We start from the raw sequence: 19919 nt of genomic DNA, 5'->3' as shown, positions 1-19919 counted from the left end.
AACCGAACATGCTGTCAACTTTGAGCTCAAACGGACGTTCAGAGAGCTCCGGCGAAAGCTATCAGATTTTAAGTTGCCTGGAGTGAATAGTGTTGGGTGTTAATGTATAAAGAAGCTTTGCTTCTTCTTCTTCCTCCCAGCCGCACACACACACCCGCACACACACACACAACACACGCATGGAAAGGAAAGGAGAAACCTCTCTTTTCTCTCTCTAATTCTCTCCCAAAATTGATGAAATTAGTGGAGATTGAAGCTTGGAGATGGATCGCCTTCATCTTCTTCATCTTCTCCATGGTTTGGAGCTAATTGAGAGGTAAGCTTTTGCTACCCTTTAATGGTAGATCCTTAATGGTTGGTTTAAATACCTTAGAAATGGATTTAGAGGTATTCTAGCATGCTAATTAGAGGATTGATGCTTGAAATCAAGGCCCTAATGGTGGGTTTTTACTTAGTAGAAAACCTAGGGTTCAAAATGCTAGTTTTGTAAATATAAGGGTTTGATCTCATTTGACCCTCCATAAACCTAATTGCTAGGTAAACGAACGCGTTGGCGAAGATGGTTCGGCGATTCGTCGAGCCGTTGCGAAGTTATTAAAGAAACAGACGTTTAGGCTTTGTTTCCGCCTGGAGGGCCGAGGCGACATCGTAAACCCATAAAAACGGATTTGAACCATCGTGGCACATAACCGAAAACCTTTAATTTTCGGATCGTGGATTGGAGGCCGTTCGGGTGGTCGCGCAAGAGATCGGGCCAAACCGAGTGCCGGGTGCCGCGGGCGGCCGATTGCAAGTGTCGACAAGCAATCGGAATGCGAAATGAGGTGGGTTGTGCTTACCGAAGCGACCAGGTCGCCTGTATGTCTAAGAGAAATGAGATTTCATATTAATGCATGTTAACATATTATAGAAATGCTAGAGAAATGCATGTGATTAATGCTTTGAATGCATAAGATAAAGGGCATATGAATGTTAACATTATAAGAACATGATAAAGGGAATGCATGATGACTTAGTGTAAATAATGCTAGATGAATGCATTGAGTAATACTAAAGATTACATGATAAGCATGCATTTGGATAATGCTAAGTTCATGTATGATAAGCATGTTTTAGGGATGCTAAAATAAGAATGCTAAGTAAATGACATATTGCGTGTGATAGATGAACTATGCATGTTGTAGGATGAACTATGCATGTTGACATGTACATGTTAAACTTGGGGTCGATAACTCTAGGTTGATTAGAGAACTCGACATTGGAAAACTAGTATAATGTGCATATGGACAATCTATATACATTAGATCGAGTGGCATTAAACCTAGAGTCATGGACATAGGTTGAACATGGATGATATGAACCTAGTGTCAAAGAACATAAGTTGGACATCAAGTGGCATTAAACCTAATGTTAGAGAACATAGGTGGTAAGATAAAGATAACGAACCTAGAATCACATGAACCTAGGTGGGCAAAGGTAATGAACCTAGAGTTAATAAACCTAGGCTATGAGTATGGAGGCAGCAAACCTAAAGTATAACTTAGGTTGAGTAAAGGCTTGGACCTAGATAGGTCAATTCTATAGGGATAAGACCAACCCTTATGTGATGTGAAATGGATTCCGGAATCCCAAAGCTAAATGGATACACCGAGAGGGGTGTGGGTTGTGTGCGACGATTTCGCCGCCCAGGGGCTATAGAACCATTGTCGTGGCGTGTGCGACGATTTCGCCGCCGGATGGTTAGCCAGTTAGTGGATCATACCGCCTGTTGACTGAACCATCGACGTGGCGTGTGCGACGATTTCGCCGCCGGGTGGCTAAGTCATGACCTAGGCTGTTGTTGGGTGAGGTGCGATGCGTTCGCCGCCAGACGGCTAGGACAGGAGTACGGTAGGCTGTGGTTAGCTGAGGTGCATGTGAGAGAGTTCCTTCACCTCGGGCTAGACAGAGCGCGGACTATCCGCGATTGATTGACTCAAGACCGAGTCGAGTAGCATAGTTGGCTAAGGTAAAGTAATCTTAGGAAAGAACGGCAAATGCTAAAGTATATCAAAAAATCAAGAATGTCAAAGAATAAAGAACCGCCAATGAGTATAATGTAACAAGGAAATGATGTAAAGAATAGCTAATGAATGAGAATAGTTAAATAAGTAAAGAACGGCTACATGTAAAGAATGACTAATAATATGTAGTAGAATCAAGTAAACTACTTGCATGAGTTACAGGTTTTGCATATCGCATTTTGTGAGGCATGTTATCTGTTAGTTGTATAATAACATGGTGATATATATATAGATGTTTTTGGACTAACATGATTGCAGTGCCTCCTTGGGCCTATTGGTCGAGCTTTTCCCTTGGGTGGCCGTACCCACTGGGAACTATGGAGTTGGTTCTCACCCCACGTTGTTTTGGGGTGTTACAGGTTCACACGTGAGCGGCGCGGCGGCGCGAGGCGAGGGCGTAGCTCCGTAGTTAGCGCCCTACCACCGAGACCAGAGATAGCGGTATCCTGAGTCGGCTTTACTTAGGAATGTAAGAAAATGAAAGGGATAAGATTGCAATAATTTGTAATAAAAGCATGATTGTATTTGGAAGTTAAATGTATTATGTAATTGTGATGTAAAATGTATCTAAATAATGTGAATGCTTGTAATAGCAAGTAGCTTATGTTTTTGATACTTCCTTATGCAATCTTTGATTGAAATGTGTTCCTGGTTGGAACTTCGTACATTGTATTGATTGCGACGCCTTGAATGTACAGGGGAGACTCTGTCCGCGGTACAGGGGAAACCCTGTCCGTTCGGCGGTCTGTCGGCGTGCCCGAAACCGACCAAATAGGCGGGCTCGGGGCGTGACATTTTTGTAGATCGGTTTTTAAACCCTAGAAATGGTATTTTTAGTACCCTAGCATGCTATCTAGATGGATAATACCCAAATCATAGATCGATTTGGTGGATTTGGTAGTATTGGCATTTAGGGCATCCAAAATGGGATTTTGTGATTTGGGAGGGTTTGATCTTATTTGACCCTTCGTAAACCTAATTGGTAGGTAACGAAACACGTTGGCGAAGTCGGTTCGGCAATCCGACAAGCCGTTGCAAAGATATTGAAGAAACGGATGCTTGGAGCTTTGTTTCCGCCTGGGAGGCCGAGGCGACGTCCATAAATCGTGAGATCGGGTCCCGAGCACCGTAGCAGCAAGGCAAAGATCGTTAGCACTTGAAACGGTGAAGCGGCGCGCTCGTGAGGAGCAACTGTGAGATCGGGCCCAAACGGGTGCCGAGTGCCGCGGGAAGCCGATTGCAAGTGTCGACGAGCAATCGAAAAAGCTATTAAGGTGGATTGTGCTTACCGAAGCAACTAGGTCGACCTTTATGTCTTAGCAATGTAATCTCATGTTGATGCATATGCATGTAGACAAGACTAAATGGTGCATTAATAAATATGCATAAAGTAAAGGCTAAGTAAAGAATGCATGATAACAATAATGCATAGATGAAAGTGCTAAGTAGAAGCATAATGAGCATGACAAGTAAGAATACATGATCGGCATTAAGGAATATGCTAGGAGTACATGTATATGAACTAGATAATAACTCTAGTGTGAGCTGAGATGATTGGACAATTAGGTTGTCAGGTAGATCGAGTGGCATCTAACCTAGTGTTAAAGAACATAGGTTAAACAAGTAAACCTAGAGTCGAGCAATCTAGGTGTGTGGCATCGAACCTAGTGTTAGTAAACCTAGGTCGAACTAGTAAACCTAGAAGTGGACATCTAGGTAAAGATGACAAGAACCTAGCAAGTGTATCTAGGTTAAGTGACATGGACATAGAACCTAGAGTATTGGAATCTAGGTTGATGAGTATAGTGGTATAGCCACTAGGATGAGATAGGTCGAAAGTATAGGGTTGGCTATGGACCCTCGACCTGTGGAAAGTGGATTCCGGAATCCCATGACTTGTGATGACCCTGGTAGAAGCTAGGGCGTTTGTGCGACGACTTCGCCGCCGAGCTTGGTACCGAGGGAGGATTGGGGGCGATCACATAGAGATCACCGCCCGGGGCTTGAACCATTGCCGTGGCGTTTGTGCGACGATTTCGCCGCCAGGATGGTTAAGCCATTTGAGGATCAGACCGCCAGAGCAGACTGAATCCATGCTGGGTAAGTACTATACGGGTGCCTCGAGGTGGCTGAGTCCGACATGTACCGTTGTTGGGTGTGGTGCGATCCGTTCACCGCCAGACGGTATGTCATGACTCGAGCTCACGCTGGGTAAGAGCAACGTGATCGCCGCCAGTTGGTCAAGTCGTGCGACTTGAGCCAGGCTTAGCGTGTGCGACGACTTCGCCGCTAGGGGGCTAAGACAGAGAGGACGGTAGGCTGATGAGCAGCCAGTGCGCGTGCTATCCGCGGATGATTGACTCGGAGCCGAGTCGTGTGGTTAGCTTCAATAGGGTAGAGGAACCCTCATGAGCTAGAAATAGGGGCTTGAGCTAAGGTAATAGAGACCTTAGAAGCCAGTGAACTGAGTTGAGATCCTAAGGTAATAGAAACCTTAGTGTTGATGAATTGAGCTAAGAGTAGCCAGGTAATGAGTAGGATCAAATGATCTACTAGATGTTGCATAGAGTTGCATGATTTCCATATCGCATATCGTGAGGCATGGCATGTATTTCAATTGAATATATATTTGTTGTATATTGTTGAACTAACATGTTGCGGTGCCTCCTCGGACCTATCGGTCGAGCTTTTCCCTTGGGTGGCCGTACCCACTGGGAACCATGGTGTTGGTTCTCACCCCACGTGGTTTTGGGGTGTTTTCAAGTTGTACGTGTGCAGCGCGGTGGCGCGAGGCGAGGGCGTAGCTCAGTAGATAGTGCTCTACCACAGAGACCGAGGTAGCAGTACCCTAAGGCAGTCTAGCTTAGGGGCCTAGAAAGCAAGGAATCAAAATGTATCAAGCTTGCAAAATAAATGATGTAATAATGTGATTGTAATTGGAAGTAAATTGTAAACTGAAACTGAGATGTTCTAAGTGAGTGAAAATGAATGCTTGTATTAGCAAGTAGTTTATATATTTGATACTTCCTTTGCAATCTGGATTGATATCCGTTCCTAGTTGGAACACTCGTTGTTTGTTTGGATTGCGACGCCTAGAACATTCAGGGGAGACTCTGTCCGCGTACAGGGGAAACCCCGGTCCGTTCAGCGGTCTGTTAGCGGCGCCGCGACCCGGTCCGAATTGGCGGTTGGTCGCGGGGCATGACAACTACAACAAAGTTCCCAGTGGGTTCGGCCTCAATCTCACCGACTTTCCCACTAGGACTAACTCAGGCATAATAGAAAGGAAAAGCTGCATATAGTAACCAATCTATAATATGATGCTAATATGCCTGAACAATAAGCAGGAAATATGCTCAACATTAACATATGCAGATTATGCAAGTTCTTTTGTTCTTTGCACTTTACACTTTGTCTTTGTTCTTTGTTCTTTACTCTTTGTTCTTTAATTTCAAGGCTAACCCGGGGGTTTTGCCACATTAACTTGCTTCACATTAAGTCCATCATCGCGGGCCCTCAGCTTCCTCCCGCTAAGACCGTCCTCGGATTTACTCCAACCCGTGATGCAAAACTCCGGAGCGCATCGCCCGAGGGGGAGCGACCGCCCTCGAGCACGGAACTCATAACAAGTATGATCGAATCCTTAACTCAAACGATTGTATGTTCAATCTTGACTTTACACTAATTCTAGTGTTCTTTACATCACTTTATGTTGCTACTCTAGCAATCATTGTTCTTTACCTTTCTTTACTTTTGCTAACTCTAGCAATCATGTTCTTTACATTTCTTTACTTTTGGCTATCTTTGGCATTCATGTTCTTTACACCCCACTTTGTTTTCACTTTAGTTATTATCATTATTCTTTACATTATATTGATTCTTTGCCTCACACTACCTCTAGTGTCACTTTACTTTACATTACCAAATGCCACTCGATCTATGTCTCATTGTGTCACTCTGTTCTTTCGCCTCACTTTGGTACTCACATTTTCTCTCATGCATACATATATAGGGTTTTTGACATTCATAAGGTTCTTAACCATCACATTACGCAAGTTGTACTCACAATCATGCAACATCACATTTTTATCATTGCTTTACCCTAAAATGCATGCAACAATGTATATACATATGCTCAATTGGATGACACATTAGGCATAGAGAGAAATTCAACGAGTTTGAAAAGCACCACCCACCTCGTAGGTTTTCAAAGGTGCTCCGATGATTTTCTTGGGATTTTTAGACCCTTCGTTCTTTACCTGCGGCAAAACGAAGCCCTATTAGGCCATTTTGCTCATACCTTTACATTGGCTTTTCGTATACTCAAACCGAGCGCACCAACGCGTTCGTTTAGTCCCCAATTAGGTTTCTAGAGGGTCAATTTCACTTAGAAATTCCCACGAGCAAAAGCCCCAATTTAGGTGCCCTAGCTCCATAGCATAAGAAAACCTAGGGTTTGATCTCATTGGGAAGAAAAAGTAGCTTCATTCTACTCTAGGAAGTCCATTAAAACCATCTTTAGTTCAATCCAAACCCTAGTTTGGATTCTACCATGAGAGGGGTCAAGCTCACCTTCAAGCTTCACCCATTACACTCATGCCATGGTCTTGATCTCAAAAGAAGCAAAAAGAAAGCTTCAAATACTCTAGAGGTTCTATAAAAACCATTCTTAGCCTAATAATCCAAACCCTAGTTTGGGTTCTACCATGGTTAGGGTTCAAAGCTTACCTTGTAAGCTCTCCTTTTCCAAGCTAGAGAAGGAGAGGAGAGAGTTGCTTCAACTCTTCTTCTTGTTCTCCACCTTCTTCTCCTTCTTTTCCTTCTTTTCCTTTGTCTTCTTCTTCTCCTCCTTGTCTTCTAGAGAGAGAAAGAGAGAAGAGAGTGTGAGGGGGAGTAAAATGAGAGAAACATCTCATTTCCCCCCATACTATACTCTATGGGTTGCAAAATTGCAGTTAAAACCCTCAACTTTCACCTCAATACACTGCCTGGACTGGGCAGATTTCGTGTGCTGGGACTGGTCCTCCCGACCAGGGACCGGTTCCCGTAGCTCGTCCCAGCAGCAGCCAAGGCTCCCGCGCGATGCGACCGATCTCTCTTGGGGGACCGGTCTCCGGGGGACCGGTCTCTCGGCAGGGACCGGTTCCCGAAGCCTGCCTTCTCAGGACTTAGCCGATTTTCAGCTTTCCTCAGTTCTCACGCGTACGGGGACCGGTCTCTCCTTCAGGGACCGGTCCCGAGAGCACAAAACCTGCAGAATGCAGATTTTGAATCTTTAAGCTCTCGACGACCTCCAACAATGCACTTTTGCTCATTTTAACACCTTCGGACTTTCCGAAGTGTACCATCCTCGCACTTTAGTCAATTTGACTAAAGTTCGACATTTATTTTCCGAATTCTCGGTATATTACACGCATGATCTCTATAACTGTCCCATTTAAAGATATAGATGCAAAGCCTACCATATAGAAGTGGGACATATAGATGTGGCAGCTATATGGGTGTGTCTTTTAACACTACAGATGTATCGGGGAGTAGTATAACTGTTCCAATTTAGGCTATAGCTGCAAAAGCAAAACCTACCGTATAGCAGTGGCCATTTAGATGTGGCAGGTACATGGGTGTGCCCTTAACACTACGGATGTATCTGGAAGTAGTATAACTGTTCCATCCTAAGCTATAGCACTACAGGGCTTAGCCTACCATATAGAAGTGGACATATAGATGTGGCAGGTATAGAGGTGTTCCCTTTAACACTACAAATTTTCCTGAAAGTAGTATAAATGGAAAAGTGATTTTGGTTAAAAGTCGTAGAGCGTTTGGCAGAATTTAGATAAAAGTGATTTTTCTAAAGTGATTTTGAAAAGCTGTTTGGCAAATTTTTTTTAATATTTGCATAAATTAATAATTTTATTAAATATTATTTTAAAATAATTTAAAATATATTTTAATTTGAATTAAAATTAAAATTTTTAAATTTCAAAATTGTACAAAATTTAAATTTTATATTTTTACATTTAAATTTTAAAATCTAAAATGTCAAATTTGAACTTTTATCTTAAATTTTAAAATTGAAAATTAAAAATTAAAATTTGAAATTTGAAATTTGAAATTTGAAATTTAAAATTTGAAATTTGAAAATTGAAAATTGAAAATTGAAATTAGAAAATTGCAAATTGCAAATTGAAATTTGAAATTTGAAAATTAAACCGTTTGTTGCTTCTCTCTCTCTCTCTCTCTTCGTAAATGCTCTCTCTCTCTCAACATCTTCCCACTTCCTTCCCCACTCTCCCTATCTCTCTCTCTCTCTCTCTCTCGATCTCTCTCTGGACGCCGCCCTCTGCTCGCCGCCCTCCTTCTGTGCGCACAAACCCTGGTGACCGCCCTCCTCCGACGCCACCCCCCGCTCTCCGCGTCGCCCCTCTCTATCAAACGAGGTCTGATTTTTTTTACCAATGATATATTTTTTGACTTTTATTTATTATTTTTTGCAACATAAAATAAAATAGATCTACAATTTTTCATATGTTGTTTGTTTGGGAATTTGTTTCTATGATTTTCAAATTTGTTTTTGCAACCTTAATACATCAATCCACAAACTTTAACATGTTTATTTTTGGTTTTTTGTAGTTATTACTCGTTTTTTGAAACATCAGGGATGCCTTCAATCGGTGTCATAGTTTTTATTTACCACGAAACTTTGCATTCACTCGAAAGTCATGATAGAAAAGAGAAGAATATAAAAACCATTCATGAAGTCTAGTTATTCCAGTGTATGAAACTGTGCATTGGATAAATTTCAGTTTGTATTCTTCATTTATTTAAATATGTTGATTTGATCAATTTAAGTGAGTATATTNTTCAATCGGTGTCATAGTTTTTATTTACCACGAAACTTTGCATTCACTCGAAAGTCATGATAGAAAAGAGAAGAATATAAAAACCATTCATGAAGTCTAGTTATTCCAGTGTATGAAACTGTGCATTGGATAAATTTCAGTTTGTATTCTTCATTTATTTAAATATGTTGATTTGATCAATTTAAGTTAGCCTTTTTTTTTAAGATCTGTTCATTTGATTACTTGTTAGTCTTTTTTTTTTAACTTGTTTTACCATTTTGTGTAGATTGCTGATGGCAAGTTCTCTTGAAGACAGGGTAGTTTTGTGCAAATGTAATGAGATAGCTATAATTAGATCTTCACAACAAGCTAGAAGTAAAGGAAGACAATTTTATGGTCGTCGCAAATATGGAAAGAAAAATGAAAATTACTATGACTTTTTCATGTGCTGCGATAAGAAGAACATTCATAAGGAGAAAGTTCAAATCTCTCACAGTTGAAGAAAACCTCGGCATTTGAATCAGCAGCATCTTCCCAAAAACAATCCGATGAGAAGATACTTCAGAGCTTAAATAACAACCTCTCTATATTGTCCAAGCAAATAGAGAACTTGAAAACTAAAGTTGCAGAAGTTTCTACAAGAACAACAGCATTGACGGAAAGGATCGAAACTGAGAGAAAGATATTTATTGTATTTATTTTAGCAATTTTGTGTGTTAAAATTCTATTCTCGTAGAAAGTGAAAAATTTGTATGAAAAATATGATAGTTGTTATTTCAATATGTAATATTGACTGCTGACGATATAGTACTGTTATGTTTGCAAAAGAGATAGTGTTGCTATGTTATCCTTATAGATCATGTCAAGAGTGATATTGGTGTTTCCTGTTCTAGCTATGATGTGAAAAATCAGTTAGGCAGATAAATGTGGTCTTATCACAACTACATATATAGGTGTGCCCTACACCACTATAGATGCACCTCGGTACAGCTATAACTCTTTGATTTTTTTTATATAGTTACTTAGCACTGTCAGATATATGGGTGTTCCAACTAAGGGGATAGCTGTACCCAACTGCAGTATAAGTGTTATGTTTCTGGCTATGATGTGAAAAATCAGGTAGGCAGATAAAAGTGGTCCTGTCACTACTACATATATGAATGTGCCCTACACCACTATAGCTGCACCTCGGTACAGCTATAGCTAGAGCTTTTATTTTGAGAGTTACTTAACACTGTCATATATATGGGTGTTCCAACCAAAACGAAAGCTGTACCCAACCGCAGTATAAGTGTTCCGTTTCTGGCTATGATGTGCAAAATCAGGTTGGCAGATAAAGGTGGTCCTATCACTACTACATATATGGATGTGCCCTTCACCACTATAGCTGCACCTCGGTACGAGCTTTTTTTTTTAGAGTTACTTAGCACTGTCAGATATATGGGTGTTCCAACCAAGGGGATAGCTGTACCCAATCACAGTATAAGTGTTCCGTTTCTGGCTATGATATGAAAAATCAGGTAGGCAGATAAAAGTGGTCCTATCACTACTACATATATGAATGTGCCCTACACCACTATAACTGCATCTCGGTACAGCTATAGCTAGAGTTTTTATTTTGAGAGTTACTTAGCACTATTATATATATGGGTGTTCCAACCAAGGCGATAGCTGTACCCAACAGCAGTATAAGTGTTCCGTTTCTGGCTATGATGTGCAAAATCAGGTTGGCAGATAAAAATAGCCCTGTCACTACTACATATATGAATGTGCCCTACACCATTATAGATGCACCGTGGTACAGCTATAGTTAGGACTTTTTTATTGAAAGTTACTTAGCACTGTCATATATATGGGTGTTCCAACCAAGACGATAGCTGTACCCAACCACAGTATAAGTGTTCTGTTTCTGTCTATGATGTGTAAAATCAGATTGGCAAATAAAAGTGCTCCTATCATTACTACATATATGGGTGTGCCCTACATATATGGGTGTGCACCTCGATACTATAGTTAGGGCTTTTTTTATGAAAGTTACTAAGCACTGTCATATATATGGATGTTCGAACCAAGGCGATAGCTGTACCTAACCGCAGTATAACTGTTCTGTTTCTGTCTATGATGTACAAAATCAGGTTGGCAGATAAAGGTGGTCCTATCACCACTACATATATGGATGTGCCCTACACCATTATAGATGCACCTCGGTACAGCTATAGCTCTTTACTTTTTTTATGAGTTACTTAGCACTGTCATATATATGGTTGTTCCTACAGTAGTGATGATAGGATCCGTTGTGCTCATTGTTTATTCCAAATTAAGCTATAACTGTAAAAGCAAACCCTACCCTATAAATGTACGAAATAGTTCTATAGTTTTCCGTTTAACTGAAATGCTTATAATTGAATATAATTAACTTTGCATACAATAGAACATCAGATTAGGAAATCTTACTGAAATTACACATAAATACGGGAACATTTGTTGCTCACTTATAGTGAAAATAACGTTTTAGATGCATGAGAAAATTCTAAACTCAATACGTTGAAATACCATATCAGGTTTATATACATTATAAAGATTCCAACCCTGCATTAAAAAGTGTACACTCGTAGTATTGTAAATACCATTATTATACATCATTCGGCATCTGATAGGTAAAAGTCCGATGCATAGTCGGGATACAATACGATACGATGATATATACTGCTATTAATATCTATGCTACTATCTTTGAAGAACCTGATAGCATGTGAGACCATAGCGTGCCTAGCTCAGCGCACCAGTATTTTTTTAACTGTTTTTCGCATTGCAACAATCTCTCTCGCAAGTAATCTTGAGGTTCCTGGTGGAAATGTGAAAGGAACTGGAGGAATAGGGGCTAACACAGCAAAGAGGTCCTCAACAAGTTGCATAATTTCTCCAAACCGATTAGCCCATTCAGCATACAAAGCATTCCAGTAAGCATCTCTGCTAAGTTGCGATCTTCGCTTAGCAAGATTGAACTCATCTGATAGTCTTAAATAATTAGAATAGGTTCGGGGATTCGGCGTGGACACTTCTGGATATTCATCAAGCATCATTAAGGCCATTTCGTTATTTTCCTTACATATTACATTTAAAGAAGTTAGTAATGTGTTTACATCATTTCTAGGAAGAAATATAGCACGGCGCGTGTATACACTACCTCTTACCATCATATACTCAAATATATCATTTGATTCTGAGACCCTATATTCCCACTCCTCGAGCATCTGCTCATATACCTGTTGGGAATAGAGAGCGCGAACTGGTATTGGGTACGAGAACCTGTCGTCTTGCTCAAGTACCCATGGCCGCCCCGCTACATCGTGGATGCACTTGGGAGTGTAGGTATATAAGTTTTTTACCTCATCCATTGCCAAGAAATATAGATTGGTTACAAATGCAAACTAATTTAGTAAGGGCCATCTAGCATGTAGTGGGTATTTATATGTGCAGCTATGGGTGTTCCAAACAAGGAGTAAAGTGTACCGAACCGCCGTATACGTGTTCCGTTGTTGCCTATCACTGGCAGGTACATAGATTGGCTGTCATGTATATAGGTGTGCCATATAAAGCTTCGCATGTACCAAACCGCCATATAAGTGTTCCGATTCTGGCTATAATGTAAAAAATCAGGTCTCCTGTCACGCCCCGAAACCACTACCAATTTGGTCCGGTTCGGGCGCGTCGAACAGACGCCGAACGGACAGCACCTCTCCTGTCCGTCCAAGGCCAAGCAACCAGATCATGTACAATTAAGCGTCCAGGATATGCTTAAATAATATACATGATCGATACGATGCACACAAGTGCACAATAGCTAAGAGCAAGAACCACGACTAAAATACAAGTGTATAAAGAGAGTACATCTAGCTAATACAACCATTCAACATTTACATCATTTGAATATATTACATTTCCATTTTCCAAAATGTAAATACATGTTTGGTTCAAAATACAAGTAGCTCTCCAACAACTATCCAAAACATCTAGTACACAAGGGTACTCTAATGCATAAAGGGAAAGCTACTAACTAGGCTCACTTAGGGCGCTATACCCTTGCCGCGATCCTTGCTCAGCTCGCCTCTGTGTGTACCTGTACCCCAAAACCACATGGGGTGAGAACTATATGAATATAATTCCCAGTGGGTTCGGCCGCCGACGCCGCCGGTTTTTTCACTAGGTCTAAGCTGGCACAGATAGAGAGATAAATAGATATATAAAAGATAAACTGCAACTACTCTATCATGCCATCGATGATAATAATGCATGCAACAACTACCATCATGCTAGAGTCATGTCATGAGTATACAAAAGTACATAGCAATGTAATCTACAACATACACTATGTCTACTCGAGGTAATAATGCAAGTCTACTATGCATTTCATGTTTATTACCCAATCTACTTGGTTTGACCCGTAGGTTAACCCTCGACTCACTCTTAATCTCATAGGTGAGGAAAAGCTGCACTCGCACACCGAGACCGTCTGCGGGACAACTACGTCTGCCCCTAGTGAAGTACTCCGGAGACTCGTGCCTCGGTGGAAAGACCACCGACAAGCAAAACAGACTAGTGAGTATGATCCAATCCTCACAAGAGGATACCCTGTCTACTAGGGTCAATGTGCCTCTGCTGCACAATCATGATGTATAATCAATGTCGGGACCTCTACTATCCCTAGGTTCATGTCAAGTTTACTACTCTAGACTCGATGCCACTCGTTCAGTCATTATAGTAAATGTCTCGATTATTCTACATGCCCACTCGTTAATGTCATAGTGCTTCTATCACACTAGTTCAATGCCACTCTACTAGGCTATGTCCAAGTTCGGCTCTTTATGCCATTATAGGATTCTATGTCACAAGACCCAATCATCATGCTACCCTAGTCCAAGTGTTCGACTCATAAGTACACTACTAAGAAGCATGCAAGGAAAAGGAAATATACATCTATTAATCCTATAATGCAATATGATCAACATATATATAACTTAGACATAAAAAGAAACCCGGATGTTTCGGGACGACACCCCCCACCTTTTGTGTATACGGAGGCTCTAGAAATGCGCTTCGGCGTTCTTTACGACGAAGCCTTGGTTTTCTTGGTTTAAATAATGCTCAATCGGCCTTAGTTTGCCAATAGCTCTTGACCCGCTCGACGAATCGAAATTCCGACTTCGCTCCCGCGTTTCGTTACCTAGCAATTAGGTTTACATGGTCTCAAATGAGATCAATCCTCTACTTTTCCAAAAACCCCATTTTTGGTGCCCTAGGGTTAACATCAAGCTAGACCCGTCTCAAAATCCTAGATTCTAGCTCCAATCTTACCATTCATGGTGCTAGGGATTCATTTGACCCCATCCAAAGAGCTAAAACCCAAAAACCCTAAATTTCATAAACTAGGGTTAGAAGCTTACCTCTAGGTTAGCTCAAAAGAGAGAAGAGAGGAAGAGGAAGAAGCCCAACGCCTTCTTTTTCTTGGTCTCCTTCTTCTTCTCCTTCCTTTTCTTCCTTCTTCTCCTTCTCTTTTCTTTTTCTTCTTCTTTTTCTTCTTCTCTTCTAGAGAGAGAGAGCAAGAGAGTATGAATGAGGGAAAGAGGGAAATGAGGGGCTGAGAAAGAGAGAGGGACCACAAGCCCTCATATTGTAACAATATCCAACTGGCCCCCTCAACTTTTCACTCTGTGCACTGCCGTTACTAGGCGTTCTGCGCGCGGAGGGACCGGTCTCCCCGACTTGGGACCGGTCCCCGAGAGCTTCAGCTCGGGTCACGCGTTCGGGTACCGGTCCTTCCCTGAGAGACCGGTGCCCGGGAGACCGGTCCTTGCCTGAGAGACCGATCCCCGAAAGCAATATTTTCAGGACTTAGCCAAATTTCTGGCTTTCTCACTGGGTTCGCGTTCAGGAACCTATCCCTCTCTACCAGGGACCGGTTGCCCCAAGCAACCCCGCAACACCAGCTGATGGGACCGGTCCCAGAGAGCAATTTTGCTCTAGTGCAGGTTTTGCACTATTTGCTCTCGTGGACTTGTTTCCAATGCACTTTTGGTGATTTTAATACCTTTGGCTTTTCCAAAGTACACCAACATGACCCTTGGTCGATTTGGGATGAAGTCTAATCCTCATATTTCGAGAATTCACTTCCTCACATCCTCCCCTCCTAAAAAGGAGTTTCGTCCTCGAAACGAATTCATTTACTTAATTAACTCATACCTCATTGCATTTCCTCAAAGAGATGAGGATTGTCACTTTCATCGTTTCCTCGAGTTCCCACGTGGCCTCACGATCGTCGTGATTGGTCCAACGAATCCTCACGTAGGGGATCTCGCGGTTTCTCAGTTTTCGCACTTCTCGAGCAATGATCATCGCCGGGAACTCTTCATAGCTCAAATCCTCTTGTAGATCCTGCGGTTCGTAATACATAACGTGCTCGGGATCGTGGACATACTTGCGAAGGTTGGAGACGTAGAACACATTATGCACGCCCGCGAGCTTCGGCGGTAATGCTAATCTATACGCTACGGCTCCAATACGTTCCAACACTTCGAACGGTCCGATATATCGGGGACTTAGCTTTCCCCGCACTCCGAAGCGTTTCACACCTCTCATTGGCGAAACCTTCAAGAAAACGCAGTCACCTACCACGAATTCCAAGTCTTACGGCGTTTGTTAGAATAGCTCTTTTGCCTCGACTGTGCCGTAAGTAGTCTCTCGCTAGCAAGACGGACCTTCTCTTCCGCCTCTCGCAATACATCTGGGCCCAATGCCGCAGGTTCACCTACATCGCTCCAACATATAGGGGATCGGCACTTCCGCCCATATAGGACCTCGAACGGTGCCATCCCGATGCTAGCTTGGTAACTGTTGTTGTAGGCGAACTCGGCCATTCTCAAGTAGTTTGCCCAACTACGCTTGTAGTCAATGACATATGCCCGCAACATATCCTCCAGAATCTGTATAGTCCTCTCTGACTGTCCATCTATCTGAGGATGAAACGCGGTGCTGAAATCGAGCCGTGTGCCAAGTGCTTCTTGCAGGCTTATCCAAAAGTGCGAAGTAAAACGGGGGTCTCGATCTAACACGATCGACTTCGAAACCCCATGCAACCTCACAACTTCACCCAGGTATACCTGCGCCAACTTGTCGCCCGATCAGGTGGTGTGAATTGGTAGAAAGTGTGCCGACTTGGTCATATAATCCACAATCACCCAGATCGCGTCGTGGCCACCTGTCGAACGGGGCAATCCGACCACGAAGTCCATCGCGATATTCTCCCATTTCCAAACGAGAATAGATAAACTTTGAAGCTTTCCCGCTGAAAATCGGCGCTCAGCCTTCACTTGCTGGCATACTAGGCACTGTGCTACATAGCGCCCAATGTCTGCTTTCATGCCCGGCCACCAATACTGCATCTTCAGGTCACGGTACATTTTGGTGCCGCCCGGGTGAATGCTATAAGGAGTCCGATGTGCTTCTTGTAAGATTAACTTCCGGACCTCCTCGTTTTCCGGCACGCACCATCGGTTTCGAAATCGAAGCGTACCTTCAGCGCCTATACTGAAATCGCTGCCGTGTTCACTCTCGATGTCCCGCCGCACCTTTTGGAGATTAGGATCCGCAGATTGCAAACTCTTAATCTACTCCAACAAGGTCAGTTGGACAATGAGAGCCGTAAGCATAGACGGGATTTCCGGAGCTACCACCTCGAGATCCAATCGTTCCATCTCTCTCCACAGTGGCTCTTGACGTGTGACCAACATAGCAAGATTCTCCACTGACTTCCTGCTAAGCGCGTCGGCCACCACGTTTGCTTTTCCGGGGTGGTATAGGATTGTTACATCGAAATCTTTTAGCAATTCCAACCACCACCATTGCCGCATATTGAGCTCCCTTTGTGTGAAAAGGTATTTCAGACTTTTGTGGTCCGTGTATATCTCGCAACGCACGCCATACAAGTAGTGCCTCCATAACTTGAGAGCAAACACTACTGTGGCCAACTCTAAATCGTGGACAGGGTAGTTCTTCTCATAGCTCTTCAGCTGACGGGACGCATAAGCGATCACCTTTCCGCCCTGCATCAGAACACACCCTAAGCCCGATTGTGACGCGTCGCTATACACCACGAAGTCTTCATCTTGCATCGGTAAGGCGAGCACCAGAGTCGAAGTTAATCTATCCTTCAATTCTTAGAAACTCCGGTCGCACTCGTAGCTCCAAATAAACTTGGTGCCTTTTCGAGTGAGACGGGTAAGTGGACCCACGATCTTCGAAAATCCCTCCACGAACCGTCTATAATAACCCGCTAAACCCACGAAGCTTCGAACTTCCGTGACGTTAGTCGGGCGAGGCCAATCCTTGATTGCCTCCACTTTCCTCGGGTCAACAGATACTCCTCCCTCGGAAATGACATGCCCAAGAAATGCAACCTCTCGGAGCCAAAAGTCGCATTTCTTAAACTTAGCATACAACTTCTCCTCCCGAAGGATTTGAAGCACGATTCTCAAATGCTCGGCATGTTCCTCGTCGTTGCGCGAGTAGACCAAGATGTCGTCTATGAAGACCACAACAAATCGGTCCAAGTACTCCTTGAAGACACGGTTCATTAAATCCATGAACACTGTCGGGACGTTAGTAAGCCCAAACAGCATGACCGTGAATTCATAGTGTCCATACCGCGTGCGAAATGCGGTCCTTTGAACATCTTCCGGTTTGATCTTGAGTTGATGATAACCGGACTGTAGGTCAATCTTTGAATAAACCCGAGATCCTTGCAACTGATCAAATAAATCATCGATCCTGGGCAACGGGTACTTATTCTTGATCGTGACTTTGTTCAACTTGCGATAGTCTACGCAGAGTCGAAACGATCCATCCTTCTTTCGCACGAATAGAACCGGGGCTCCCCACGGCGATACGCTTGGCCGTATAAATCCTTTATAAAGGAGATCTATCAACTGAGCCCGTAACTCCTTCAATTCTGCCGGCGCCATCCGATAGGGAGCCTTCGAGATAGGCGCGGTTCCTGGAACCAAGTCTATCACTAACTCGATCTTCTGGTCTGACGGCATTCCCGGCAACTCCGCGGGAAATACATCTGGAAATTCCCGAACTACGAATAGTTCCTCGAGCGTAGGAGTCATCCTCTCGACTTCCACGACGGTCGCCAAATAGGCCGTACAACCGCTGTTAATCAACCTCTTCGCCCTCGTCGTTGACACCATAGCAGTGAAGCGCGAGCTTCTACAAGCCCGGTAGGTGAACTCCTCCTGGCCCGGCTCTCGAAACATTATTACTTTGCTTCTGCAGTGAATAGTCGCATAGTACTTCGAGAGCCAATCCATTCCTAGAATGACGTCGAAGTCCTTCAACTTCTTGAACATCAACATACGGATGGGCATTATCTAATCGCCCAACCGCACTGGACAAGACGAACACTCCATCCGGACTAGAAAATCACGTCCGGGGCCCGATACCCTCCAAGTGCTTTTACTCTCTTGTAGTTCTATGTCATGCATGCGTGCAAATGACCTACTGATGAATGAATGCGTAGCACCTGTATCAAACATAGCCCTGGAGCGAACTCCGTTAATTAAAACCATACCTGCGAGTACATGGCGATCCTCCGCCTCAGCAGGTTCCTCGGCTTGGATCTGAGCGGCAAACACCCGCCCGCTCGGAGCCGATCTCGTCGCCTCAGATTGGCGAGGTACCATCGCACGTCCAGTCGATGATGCAGCAGGTAGGACTCCTCCATAATGCGCCGGAGTCGCCGGAGCCGACGCGATCGAAGGGGCGGGCGAAGCCCTCACTGGACAGTAGCGGCTGATATGGCCCGCCTGTCCACACGTGAAGCACTTCCCTTTCCGTTGATCACACGTCCTCGGCTCGTGCTTCCCACCGCAGATCGTGCATCGCTGCGGTACGCGGCCCTTGGATTGCGTTAGCGGGTACTTCGGGGGCTTCCTTGACTTGCTTTGAACTCCCGAGCTACTCTGAGCCCGCTTCTTGCCACCGTCCTTCTCGGACGCTTCTCGCTCCTCCCGGATGTGAGCGTTTCCTTGCTCCGCCCACAACGCTCTGTCGAGCACCTCCGCGAAGGTAGTGAGCTTCAGAATGTGCACCGCCCGGTAGATATCAGCCTGGAACCCTCGCTCGAACCAATCGGCTCGATCCCTGTCATCCCGCACTACGTCGGGGACGCAGTCAATGATGTGATAGAACTCCCGCTCATATTCTGCTACCGTGCAGTTCCCTTGCTTCAACTTTCGAAACTACTCCTGGAGCTTCTTCTTCTCGCTATCGGGGAAGTAGTTAACATAGTACAATCCCCGAAATTCCTCCCACATCAACGGGGGAAGGTTGGAAGCTCGGTTTCTCTTGATTCGTGTAAGGAAGTGAATTCTCGAAATACGAGGATTGTACTTCATCCAGGATCGACTAATTGTCGAAAGTATACCCTTTGTGGGAGTTGAGAATGTCCAAAGCACAAAAGGTGCCTTGGAGTTGAGTCCGCGAGAGCAAATGAGGCAAACTGCATCATTGGGCTGATGTTGCTCTCGGGGACCGGTCTCTGCAGGTGAGAGACCGGTTCCCCTGGCTGGGCGTAGTGGGGTTGCGTGATGAAACTGGTCCCTGGCAGGGAGGGACCGGTTCCCGAACGTGGTCCCAGCGAGAGATGCCAAAAATTGGCTAAGTCCTGAAGATCGAGCTCTCGGGGACCGGTCTCCCAGGTGAGGACCGGTCTCCCGAGGACCACCAGTCTCCTGGGGAGAGAACGTACCCCGAAGCGTGCACCCGAGGGGAAGCTCTCGGCGACCGGTCCCAAGTCGGGAGACCGGTCCCTCCGCGCGAAAGCTACCCACTGAGGGCAGTGCACTTGGAGTGAAAGTGAGGGGCTTTTTATGCAAAATGGCTTTTATTTGAGTGGGCTGAGCCCTCTCTCTCCCTCACACTCCTCTCTTTCTCTCTCTCTCCTGCCTCTTGCTCTCTC

This window comes from Ananas comosus, linkage group 22, assembly GCF_001540865.1.
Source record: "Ananas comosus cultivar F153 linkage group 22, ASM154086v1, whole genome shotgun sequence".
In the NCBI taxonomy this organism is placed as follows: Eukaryota; Viridiplantae; Streptophyta; class Magnoliopsida; order Poales; family Bromeliaceae; genus Ananas; species Ananas comosus.
The sequence above is the reverse complement of the archived record's forward strand: the minus strand, read 5'-3'. Positions refer to the sequence as shown.